General features: G+C 41.2%; 1 protein-coding gene across 1 annotated transcript in view; it reads right to left on the reverse strand.

Moving 5' to 3' along the window:
- Positions 1 to 12,251, reverse strand: part of C3H4orf51 (chromosome 3 C4orf51 homolog) — a 41,570-nt gene that overhangs the window by 5,281 nt on the left and 24,038 nt on the right. The gene's annotated exons all lie outside the window — the stretch shown is intronic.

A 12,251-nucleotide genomic window follows, 5' to 3' on the forward strand; every position in this document is an offset into this window, starting at 1 on the left:
AAATTTTAGTGTTCTATAACATTGTAGAGGGAATACAGTTAACAGTAATTTATGGCCAGACACCGTGGCTCATGGCTGTAATCCCAGCACTTTGGCAGTCCAAGACAGGAGAATCACTTGAGGCCAGGAGTTTGAGACCAGCATAGGCAACATAGGGAGACCCCCGTCTCTACAAATAATAATTTTAAAAAATGAGCTGGGTGTGATGGTGGCACCTGGGGTTCCAGCTACTAGGGAGGCTAAGGCAGGAGGATTGCCTGAGCCTGGGAAGTGGAGGATGCAGTGAGCCATGATTGCACACTGCACTCTAACCTGGACAACAGAGCAAGACTCTGTCTCAAAAAAAATCCCAATAATTTATTGTGTATTTTCTTTTTTTATTTGAAATATCTCTGGAAAATTGCATATTTTCAAATAGCTACAAGAAAGGATTTTGGATGTTCCCAACACAAATAAATCATAAATGTTTGAGGTGATGAATATGCCAGTTACCTGGACTCACTCATTATACATTGTATACATGTGTTAAAATACCACACTGTTCTCCAGAAATATATACAATTATTATGTGTCAATTAAGAATAATATCTTTTTAAAAGTAAGCATCAAACAGGTAAGACAAAACCGTACAAGTTAAATTCATAGTAATTCTTCTGGAGCTTTTGGGAGAGATAAACATTTTTGTGTCTGAAATATTCTCCTAAGATACACAGCTTACACTCTTAGAATTGGAGAGAAGCAAGACTGCTGAAATTCTGAGGCTGTAAATTTTTATTAAGGTCTTAAGAAGCTCAGGTGTATTTTTTTAAACAATTTTATTGATATAGCACTTAAAAACTTAAAATCGACAAAATTTAAGTACACAGTTCAATGAATTCAGTAAACTTACCAGGTTATGCAATCATCACCATAATCTGGTTTTAGAGTATTTTCATCACCCCAATAAGATTCATTTTGCTCTTTTGTAGTTAATCCCCTTTCTTAACACCAGCACCAGAAAACCACTCATCTACTTTCTCTATAGATTTGCCTTTACCGGACATTTCGTATAAATGGAATCATACACTCTGTGATCTTTTATGTCTGACTTCTTTAATTTAATACAGTGTTTTGAGGTTCATCCATGTTACAGCTGTTTTAGTATTTTGTTCTTTTTTTTTAAATTGCTGAATAGTATTCCATTGTATGAATATACTGGACTTCATTACTCATTCACCAGGTAACAGACATTAGGACTGTTTCCAGTTTTGGCTGCTGTGGATAATGCTGCCATGAGCATTCACATGCAAGTCTGTGTAGACATGTGTTTTCATTTCTAGTGGGTAAAAACCTGTATTCTGAATTCTGCTATTAATTTCTGTTTAACTTTTAAAGAAACTGCCAAGGTGTTTTCCAAAGTGGCTGTATTTTAATATTTCTACCAGCAATGAATGAAGGTTCCTGTTTCTCCACATCTTCTCCAACATTTGTTATTGTCTTTGCACTTATAGCCATTCTAATGGATGTGAAGGAGTAGCTCATTATGGTTTTTTTTCTTTTTATTTCTTTCTTTAAAATTTTCTAATTTTTTTTATTTCAATAGGTTTTTTGGGAACAGGTGGTGTTTGGTTACATGAATAAGTGCTTCAGTGGTGACTTCTGAGATTTGGGTGCACCCATCACCCAAGCAGTGTACACTATACTCAAGTGTAGTCTTTTATCCCTCACCCACTTCCCACCCTTTCCCCTGAGTCCACAAAGTCGATTGCGTTATTCTTATACCTTTGCAATCCTCATAGCTTAGCTCCCACTTACGAGTGAGAACATGCAATGTCATTGTGCTTTTTCACTTGCACTTTTCTTCTTTTCTTTCTTTTTCTTTATTTTTTTTTTTTAGACAGTCTTGCTCTGCCACCCAGGCTGGAGTGCAGTGCATGATCATGGCTCAGTGCAACCTTCAACTTCCAGGTTCAAGTGATCCTCCTGCCCCAGCCTCCCAAGAAGCTGGGACTACAGGAACATGCCACCACACTCAATTAAGTTTTCAACATTTTTCATAAAGATGAGTTCTCGCTCTATTGCCCAGGCTGGTCTCGAACACCCGAGCTCAAATAATCCTCCTATCTCAGCCTCCCAAAATGCTGGGATTACAGGCATGAGCCATGGTACCCAGATTGATTTTTTAATGATGAATTATACTGAGTTACCTTGTGTGATTTTATTAAAAATCAGGGGAAAATGCTGAAAGGGTGTCTTGCTTGATATAATATGATGGGATCTGGCATTAGAAATAAGTCGAGAGAGTGAACTAGCCTGTGGCAAATGTTCATTGTTTTGTGTGCTTTTTTACGCTGATAAACTTCTTTTTAAAAGCAAGGTATCTTAAGCCAGAGTCAAAGAGCTTAACAATTACTTAGCTAAATTCAAGAAAAACCCACTTTTTCATAGCCACAGTAAAAGCAGACGGATAAGAAGTTTATCCTTCACAATTAGTGCTGATTGTTCCATGCTCTGTGAATTCTTAGCCGTTCAAAGCTCTGTAAGACTTTTATAAATCCCGCAGGCCTCCCAGAGGCTTAACTAGCTTTTTGTTACCCTTCCTTTCAAGAATTATACTAATCATTAATTAGTAAGTGATATGATTCTATAATATTAAAGTTTTATAGAAAGTAATTTTGAGGGCATTTGGTGCATTATGGGGAAAAAACAGACATTAGAATTTGTGCTAGACCATAGCGTTAGGTATTTATACATTTGTGCTTATATTTCGGCCAACTTGGTCATTTTTCTCACTGAACTAGAAATGTCTCTCATTTTCTTTAGTCAGTATATGGAGAGGAACCAGTGTTCCTCTTCACCAGTGTTAAGCTCACATATGTTGGAGTACGGTTAGCTAATGACTTCTCTTTGCGAGGTCACAGTTCACAAAATAGAGCCCAAGGTACAGCTTGACCTTGGCAGCTTCAGTTGGCCTTTTAATTAAGGACATTTAATGTTACCCTAATTTGCTAGTATGTATCTACCTTCCTGCTCCCACTTCCCAGTCTTAGAACTGTAACTGAATTAGGCAATTTGTTGTTGATAAAACTAAATATCTTCGTAATTACCAACAAATTCTATCTTTGGGTATTAGGTCCTTAAATGTTGTACCAACACTGATGGAAATACCTGTATTTCCTGTAATTCCTGGTCACAGGTATTTAGTTTTTAAAAGCAAATTATCAAGAAAGCAAGTATAGGCTTGCAGAATCAGAGAAGCTCAAGTTTGGAAGTATACCTGCAGGTCTTCTAATCATTTAGTCCACCTACTGGGTGTCTGTCATAGTGCAACTGCCAGCCTTATCTGTGATTCTGCTTTCCTTTAATATGTTGGGGATACTTTGATCTCCCACCTGCCTGTCATTTGAAATGAAGGTTCATGAACACAAAACATAATGTTAGAAGGTAAAGACAAACCATTCTCCATCCTTTTCGAGTACTGTGGCCTTAAATTGTATGTACACAAAGGAGGAGAATTTAGATTCAATGTGAACAATACAACCTAGAATCAGCCAAGATGTGTGTATTCTTGGCCAGTGTAAGTGTCTTTATGCAGCAGTCCCCTTTCTTTTTGGCACCAGCAACCAGTTTCAGGGAAGACAATGGAAACATGGAAGGTGGGTGAGCAGGTGCAGGGTTGATGGTTTCAGAATGATTCAAGCACATTATATTTATTCTTTATTCTTACATCACTTTATTTCTATTATTCTTACACTGAAATATATAATAAAATAATTATACAACTCACCATAATGTAGAATCAGTGGGGGCCCTAGCTTGTTCTCTGGCAATTAGATGGTCTCATCTGGGGGTGATGGGAGACAGTGACAGATCATCAGGCATTAGATTCTCATAAGGAGCATGTAGCCCAGATGCTTTGCATGCTCAGTTCACAATAGGGTTTGTGCTCCTATGAGAATCTCATGCTTCCACTGATCTGACGGGAGGTGGAGCTCAGGCAGTAATGCCAACCATGGGGAGTGGCCGGAAATGCAGATGAAACTTTGCTTGCTCCCCACTGTACACCTCCTGCTGTGCAGCCCAGTTACTAACAGGCCTCAAACTGGTACAGTCTTTATGAATATTTTTCTGAAGATAGGTTCCAGAGCTTTCATCAGAATTTTCAAAATGTCTCAAAAATATAAGGTATCATTGTCTTAAAGAGAGATATGTTAACCATTGGGATAGATTAGAGAGCAAATCTCTTTCCTGACAGATTTTTAAGAATAAGTCATTCAATGTTCTATATATTAGATAAAAATCATTCTAGCAACGTTAAATTTCTTTTTTTCTAATCAGCTGACTTTAAGACAATGTCAAACTTTTTTTGAGTGTGATAATAATATTGTGATTATGTAAGAGAACATTCTTATCCATAGGAGACTCATGAAGAAGTATTTAGGATATACTGTTATGATATTTTAATTTTACTCTCAACATTCCAGCAAATAAGTATATATAGGCATCAGTACAGAGAGATTTAGATAAAGCAAATGTGGCAAAATATTAACAACTGATGAATCTAGGAGAGGGCAGGTGGGTATTGATTGTGCCATTTTAATTTTCTTGTGGATTTTATAAATCCTTTAAAATGATTTTTCACTCCTTTATTCTTTGGGAACAAAAGAATAAGGCAGTTCATTTATCTGTCTTTTTATTCGTGCCCTCCCCCTTTTATCTGCCTTAACTTGGTAATTATAAAGAACGCAGTTCTATCATATTTAGTAAACGGCTACAACCAGGCACACACAAAAAAAAAAAAAAAAAAAAAAAAGGAAAATCACCGAGGAGCATCCCAAATTACATTTGAGCTATAACCAAGGACAGAACTAAAAATAATGCTTCACCTTTTCCCTATTTTCTCCCCATGTAACTCCCACCCGTCTCATAGGCAGACACATGGTTTGTTCATATAAGCCTACTAAAATCACTATGGTGTCCACCATAGCTCTGTCTTTTAAGTTCACAGGCAAAATCAATTGCAGCCACCTCCTAGTTGATGTTATGCTTGAACAGTAAAGTGCACGCAGTAACAGATGGCATCTTGTGACCTTCTTAATAACAGGCTTGGCTGCCAATGTTCCCTTGTGCCCAGTCTCTGCAGGGAATTTGGAAACTGTTGCCTTACACTTGAATATTTTCTGGCAAACACATTTAACCATTTCTTAGTCTGTTTTCCAATTTAAAATAGAGAGAGCAAGACAAAACAAAATTCCCACCACCTAGAAGGGACATTGATATTTTCTGAGTCCCAGAGGCCCATCCGGGGATTCTCTGGGGTGTGCTGGCAGTCACACAGCGTAGCTGTCATGTTTAGTGTGATGAGGCCCTCAATTATAGGCAGAGTGTTTATCACTCTACCTAGACATATTGGTGGCCAGTGTGATTTCTTTTTGTTTTTGTTTTTTTGTTTTTTTGACAGAGTTTTGCTCTGTCACCCAGGCTGGAATGCAGTGGTGAGATCTCAGCTCACTGCAACCTCCATCTCCCAGGTTCAAGTGATTCTCCAGCCTCAGCCTTCTGAGTACCTGGAACTACAGGCGCATGCCACCACACCCGGCTAATTTTTGTATTTTTAGTAGAGACGGGGTTTCACCATATTGGCCAGGCTGGTCTCGAACTCCTGACCTTGTGATCTGCCCACCTCGGCCTCCCAAAGTGCTGGGATTACAGGCGTGAGCCACCGCACCTGGCTATCTTTTTTTCTTCCTGTAGTTTAAAAGAAATACATTCACTTCTCACAGCAAGGCATACAAATTAGCCAAAAAACAATCTAAGTCATGAAGTTCAAAGTTCCCTCTGCCATGACAGCTCACACTGTGGTGAGTGAGGCTTGCTTTCAGTCATCTAGTTCCCTTTGTTGCAAACCTTGCGCAGCGGTGGCTATGGAGGTCCACAGGGAAATGGGGAAGGATGGTGAGGGCAGTGATTAGGTGAGGGAGCAGCCTGCCTGTCTGACCCCTGATCCCTCCATTGTCCCACAGGAGCATCTTTCCTTTGTTGAAAATGGAAGGCAAATAAGGGCGACCCTAGGGGAAAACAATGAAGACAATCACACCAAAGCCCTTCCAGCCCTTTTCTCCACCCAGCAGAATAACCTGTAAGGCCTTATACCAGGAAGGAAGTGCTAAGATCAGTCTCTGCTAGGCAATCAATGTGGGGAGATGGCTGGAGGAAGAGCAACAGCAACACTCCCCGGGAATATGTGGTGGGGTAGAAAGTGCAGCACCTCAGCTAGCAACAGCTCAGCCGGCCGGCGGAATATTGTGTGGAGTCACTCACAGAAAGAGAGTCTTACAGTAAGACCTGGGGCTCCTTTGGGGGAGCGTAGGTCGGTGGGTTTCACTCCTGGGTATCTCCGTGTATAGCTGAGGAGAAGTGAGAAGTGAGAGTCTTCCTGTTGACCCCATTTCTGGGCTTCAGAACAGAGGAGGCCTTGGAGAGGGAAGTTTCCTCTGCTGGGAGAAGCTGGCCTGGGTGTGAGGAAGCCTTGGCTGGGGAGCTGTGAGTCTTTCCCGGGAAAGCTGGGGGAGGTGCCCATTGCTCCTTTATGTTCGCATCCCAGGGCCAGCGTAGAGTCCCCTTTTCAGACACACCAGAAGACCCATGGAAAAAGCCTCCCTCTATTCAGGCATGCCCTAACCCACCTGCTTCCACCTTCATTCTGGGGCCCCAACCTCCAGGATCAATACGCTTTGGAAATGATCCAACCACAGAACAAGGGGGCACACCTCTGAGGCATGATCAAAACAAAACCAATCAAGCTTGGAAGTCACAAGACCTTCACACTGCGAAGAAATGGAAGGTCCTTCCCCAGCCTCAGACCCCAACTCCTCCCACAGCCACCAGCCAGTCATTTGCCCTCTCTCCTCTTTTCCTCTCCCCCCAAATCACATTTGCCATCCCTTATTTATATTCCTCATTCATAAGTTTCATTCTTTTTCTTTTCTTTTTTTGAGACGGAGTCTCGCTTTGTCGCCCAGGCCGGAGTGCAGTGGCCGGATCTCAGCTCACTCCAAGCTCCGCCTCCCGGGTTTACGCCATTCTCCTGCCTCAGCCTCCTGAGTAGCTGGGACTACAGGCGGCCGCCACCTCGCCAGGCTAGTTTTTTGTATTTTTTAGTAGAGACGGGGTTTCACCATGTTAGCCAGGATGGTCTCGATCTCCTGACCTTGTGATCTGCCCGTCTCAGCCTCCCAAAGTGCTGGGATTACAGGCTTGAGCCACCGCGCCCGGCTCATTCATAAGTTTCAGATTTGGGGTTTGCCTGGCTGTATCTCCTGTAACGCGTCACAGAACCTGGGTAGGGGTGGAGAAGTGAATATAACTAAAATCATGTTTGTGTGGAACAGTGCCATGCGCTAGTTATTCACTTCATTTTTGAAGTATTGCAATTCTAGGGGCTCCTACATAGGATTCTAAAGGCTGTCATTGGAAACACAGTTTTTCAAAGGTTGCTTCTATACACTACATTTTAATTTTTTAAAAGTCATTTGTAAGTTTCCTTTTGGAAGACAAATTATAAACAAAGAACTGCCCCTACAAAGAAGTACGCTGTGGGAAGGAAAAAGCCAACCAGGGAAGGACCATAAAAACCATCGTTCAACAAACACTGACAAACAACCCGCTTGTGTGATGCCCTGTGCCGGGTGCTGGGGATACAAAGACAAGATAGACAAGTTCCTGCCCTTGTAAAGCTTGTGTTCTAGTAGGAGAAAGAGATAATAAGAAAGTAAATAAATACCATAATACATAGAAAGCAAAGCAGGCATCAAGATGGAGATGAAGAGGGTGAGAATGTGAAAAACTTATTTTAAACATGGTAGCCAGGAAAGGCCTCTCTGAAGAGGTGACATTTAAGTTCAGAATTGAAGGACCTGAAGGATACAGCTCAGCAGAACTGGGATAATTGTGTTCCAGCAAAGACTACAGCGTGTGTAAAGGTCCTGAGGTGGGAAATAGCTTAGCAGTTTCAAATTGCTGAACAAATACAATATAACTGGAACAGAATGAGCAAAAGTGGGAGAAGGTGTGAAATAGACTGGAAAGATAGGAAAGGTCACATTCGTGGAAGACCTTCCAGGCCATGGCAAAAAATTAGGATTTTGTTTTAAGTGCAACAGGAAACAGAAGTGAGTTTTGTTTATGCATTAAGATGTCCCTCTGTGGAGAATTGATTGGGTTGGCAAGACATGACTTATGGGTAGTTCAGTGAGTTCTTACTGCTTTTTGATATCTTTAAAGGCTTGGGAAGGCTTTACAGAAGAATAAAAGTGGGATTGAAAGAGTAGGTGAGAAAGGATGTTAAAAATGGACACAAATACTCTTGAAATTACATTACAACTCACACACATTTTGCCCTCTTAGAATATTATTTGGTTCCTGTCAATATTCTCCTAGGCACGGCCATCCTTGTTCCAGGTAGCTGATTCAGAGACTTGAAGTTTGCTGTGTTTAGGAAATATCCTAGAGATATCTTACACGTTTTCATATCTGGACTTCACTGTGGTCATACCATGTAACACCTCCTCCTAGTGCATGTTACATCTTCTGGAACAGCAAGAATAAAAGAGACCAGTGCACTCTTTTGCAAGGTTCAGCTGGGCTCTCCCTAGAGCAGTACAGGTGTAGGACAGTGAAAGGAAAGGGAAAGCTAGTGAGTGTTGGCCCAGCTGTATCATGGTTTGCATTCTACATGCTCTTCATAAAGTTGCTTCTGCTGGACAGAAGTTTAATAAAAACATGTTAGAATCTGTATTAGCATAGTACAATGGAGAGAAAGTTGAATTAAAATTTTGTTGTATTGCAGCTTTATAATACTAGATTTTTATTAGCTATTGCTTTGTTCTACTTTGAGTATAAGAGCTGAGCATATGATATAGAAGGGAATCAGGTCAGAAAAGCCACAGCCAAATCAAACCCTTGGAAAGAAAATTAATATTCATGCAAAAGGAAAAGCACTTAATGTAGGCAGAAATACAACTGAACTCTTTGAAAGGCAGATGTGAAAAAGAATTTGAGAACTTTTCTCCTATGATGACCATGAATCACACTTAAGTACAGCCCATGCAATTTTTCTATTTATGAATGGATGTTACAAAGGAACAACCAGCAGACCAAAGTCCACTAGTGACAAGCAAATTTATATAATTGGCTTGCATTGACAATTTGATCCTTGACTTCAAGCAAAATTAATGTTGATAATCAAAAATTTGACATGGAAATAGAAAAGAAGTGCAAGGAGATATTATCATTTGGGTAAATTAAATAGTTCTGCCTTGATGTACTGTTACCTCTTAATGAAGAGAGGCAGCATCAGTTAAATGAAAATGACCACTTGCAAAGAATGAAAAAGGCAACAGGGGTAAATTGATAAGCAGTCATTATGAGTATATTCACCGATGTCATTTCTACCTTTCGTCCTACCGATGCTTTACTATAATAACTGGAGAGGAGCTAGGAATGCAAAGTAATACATGCTGTAGAGTAGTAGATTACTGCTTTTGCTACTCATGTTACCACCCCTCAAATACCCCCACCCACTCAACTGCAGGACTGCTCAGCAGGTCTAGCAGGCCATAGGTGATTAGCAAATTCTGAAGGGCACAAAAAACAATGTGAATGTAATAGAATTGTACTTTGTGCTACTCAGATCAGATGTGCTGTCACCTTAACTTACTATGAATGATGTGTTCAGGCTGTTTAATTTCCCAAACACAGGCTCAGACTTGTCTTCAAGCTGCATAGTGTGTTTCAATTTTATGTTCTTTACTGCAAAGGGAGGAGAGAAAGTCTCCTGATTTTAACAATAGCAAACATGGTCAGCTGCCCTCTCCTCTTGCCTCAACAAACCACAAAGGAACACATAAATCCCTCCTCAGATGTACTATGCTCATAAAGTCAAATTTTACTAGGAAAGCTAACAGAACAGTGATCATCCAAGGCAACCATCAAAAACCTTTGTCTCCATTATTTAGGAAAACCCAATAAGGCTGAAGGATAATTTTTTCCACCATGCGCAGCCCCCATCACACACATAGACACATTCCACCACAAATGGGTATTACCTGAATATTTTATAAATTGCTACAAATCCTAATTTGATATTACAATCATTAGTCTTGTTAAACCTTTAAAGATTCAACCCTGAGAGACGGAAATTATATGAAAAATAATCTATTGTGTTCTCTTCTCAAAATCAGTGTGTGGCAGAGTGGCCAGCTGTTCCCTTCCATAGTGAGCAGTTGTTGCTAGGAAGTGGCTACCCAGCCAAGGAATCCATTTCTGAGCTCTCTGGCATCACACTGGAATGTGAGCATAAGTGATGCAAGTCACTTCCAGGCTGAAGTGGAGAAAGAACACGTGTGTCTCCCCTCCCCTTCACCCCCACCTGCCAGATGGAGACAAAGGGCTCTAGGGCTTTGGGGATTGGTGGAAGCCCAAGAGGAAAGAAGTCTGTGTCCCAAGTAACCATGAGAAAGGTCTACCTGCAGAACAGCCAACTTTGCATTTGGATAAAGAAAAAAAAAGTATTTTATTGTGTTAAGCAACTGGAATTTGGAAGTTTATCTATCAACTCTCTAAGTAATAGATAATTTTGATAATAGATAAAATAGATAAATTGGGGGGGCTATCTATAGCAACTAGTGTTCACCTAATTTAACTGAAACAGGGTGGAGGTGGCTATAGATGAGTAAATATAGTTTACTAGTTGATAGTTTTTGTTTCTCTTCTTAGTTCCTTGGTGTACTCAGTAAAGCTCAGATTATATCACCTAGAGCTCCAAGCTCTGGTGGAAGTTACATTCTGGGAAGTTACATACTGGGACTATTGTGAAAGAGAAAAATGTCTGCTTTGGAAGAACTGTCATTTTTAAGAGCAACCGTTCCAGCGTGGAACATGGTCATTTTCCTGCTAAAGACCACCATCCCTTTAGTAGGTAAATGGAAGCCATTGGGACTATCATCAAGAATCTAAAAGTAGAGGAGAGTGATATCTGTAAAATGGCAAAATAGGAGTTTTCTACCATCATTTCCCCATGGATGGATTGATTTTGACAACCACCCATGGAAGACAGTACTATAGTGGGAGCCTGGGTGACCAGTGGATAAATTCCAGCACATTAGTAGAGTCAAAACTCCAAGAATAGATGCATTGAAGAGGGTAAGAGCAGTTTCCCTTTACCTGTGACACCTCTTCTGCAAGGTAGCACAACTCAGTGCCAAGAGAGAGCTCCTCAGCCCACGATTCCTCCCATGGGAAGAAGTGAGAGAATAGTGAGTGAGCGCCTGGCTCCTCCAGCTGTGTGAGACACTGCCCAAGAGGCCCACTTCTTTCTTACCCCACAGAAAATACTGAGGTAATTATCACAGCTGAGTGGTGTGGGAGGCGGCAAACAGGGAAGAGAGGCAAAGACTCACAGCCAGCAGGACTTGGAACTCAACAAAGGGCCATGGATCCCGATTACTGCTTCAGGGAGTCCATCAGAAACCCACCCATGAGCTGCTTGGGATGCCTCACCTGCAGGCCACCCCAACTGGCCCATGGGTACCACCAATGCCCCACATGCATCACTAGGCCCTCCCCTGTAGCCTGTTCTCCATGTGCGTTCCTGGAGGCAGCAAGTGCAAGCCTCTGCAGATGGCATGTGCAGACAGCCCACCCAACTCCATGAGACTGGGAGAAAACACACAAACGTGAGCATTTTAGGGCACTGCTCTAGGGAAGACAAACAAGAGCCTCTCAGCGTCTGGTCTGGCTCTGCAGGATTGACAGAAGCCATACAATCTTAGGAATTCCCTCCAAAGAGGGAGCAAGAGGGGTGGAATGGGCACATCCATAGAAAAGGCCTGAGAGAGCCATCAAATACCCTGCTGAGCTGACTGTGATGGTGTTTCTCCCCTGAAGCCAGTCAGTGAAGACTGGAGGAGGTGACTATATCTCCAAATGCAAAGACAGTAACTCAAGACTTCGAGGAATATGAAAAGTCCAGGAAACATGTCACCACCCAAGAAACACTGTATTTTTCCAGTAACCAACTCCCCCAAAATGGAGCTCTACAAATTTCCTGAAAATTTAAAATAATTGTTATGAAAAAGCACAGTGAGTCACAAAGAGAACACAGACAACTTAATCAAATCAGGAAAACAGCACATAAACCAAATGAGAAGTTCAACAAACAGAAATAAAAAACAAACAGAATGTAGGTCAGAAGATACAAAGTGGCAGATATG

This window comes from Piliocolobus tephrosceles, chromosome 3 (genome assembly GCF_002776525.5).
Source record: "Piliocolobus tephrosceles isolate RC106 chromosome 3, ASM277652v3, whole genome shotgun sequence".
NCBI classification, from domain to species: Eukaryota; Metazoa; Chordata; class Mammalia; order Primates; family Cercopithecidae; genus Piliocolobus; species Piliocolobus tephrosceles.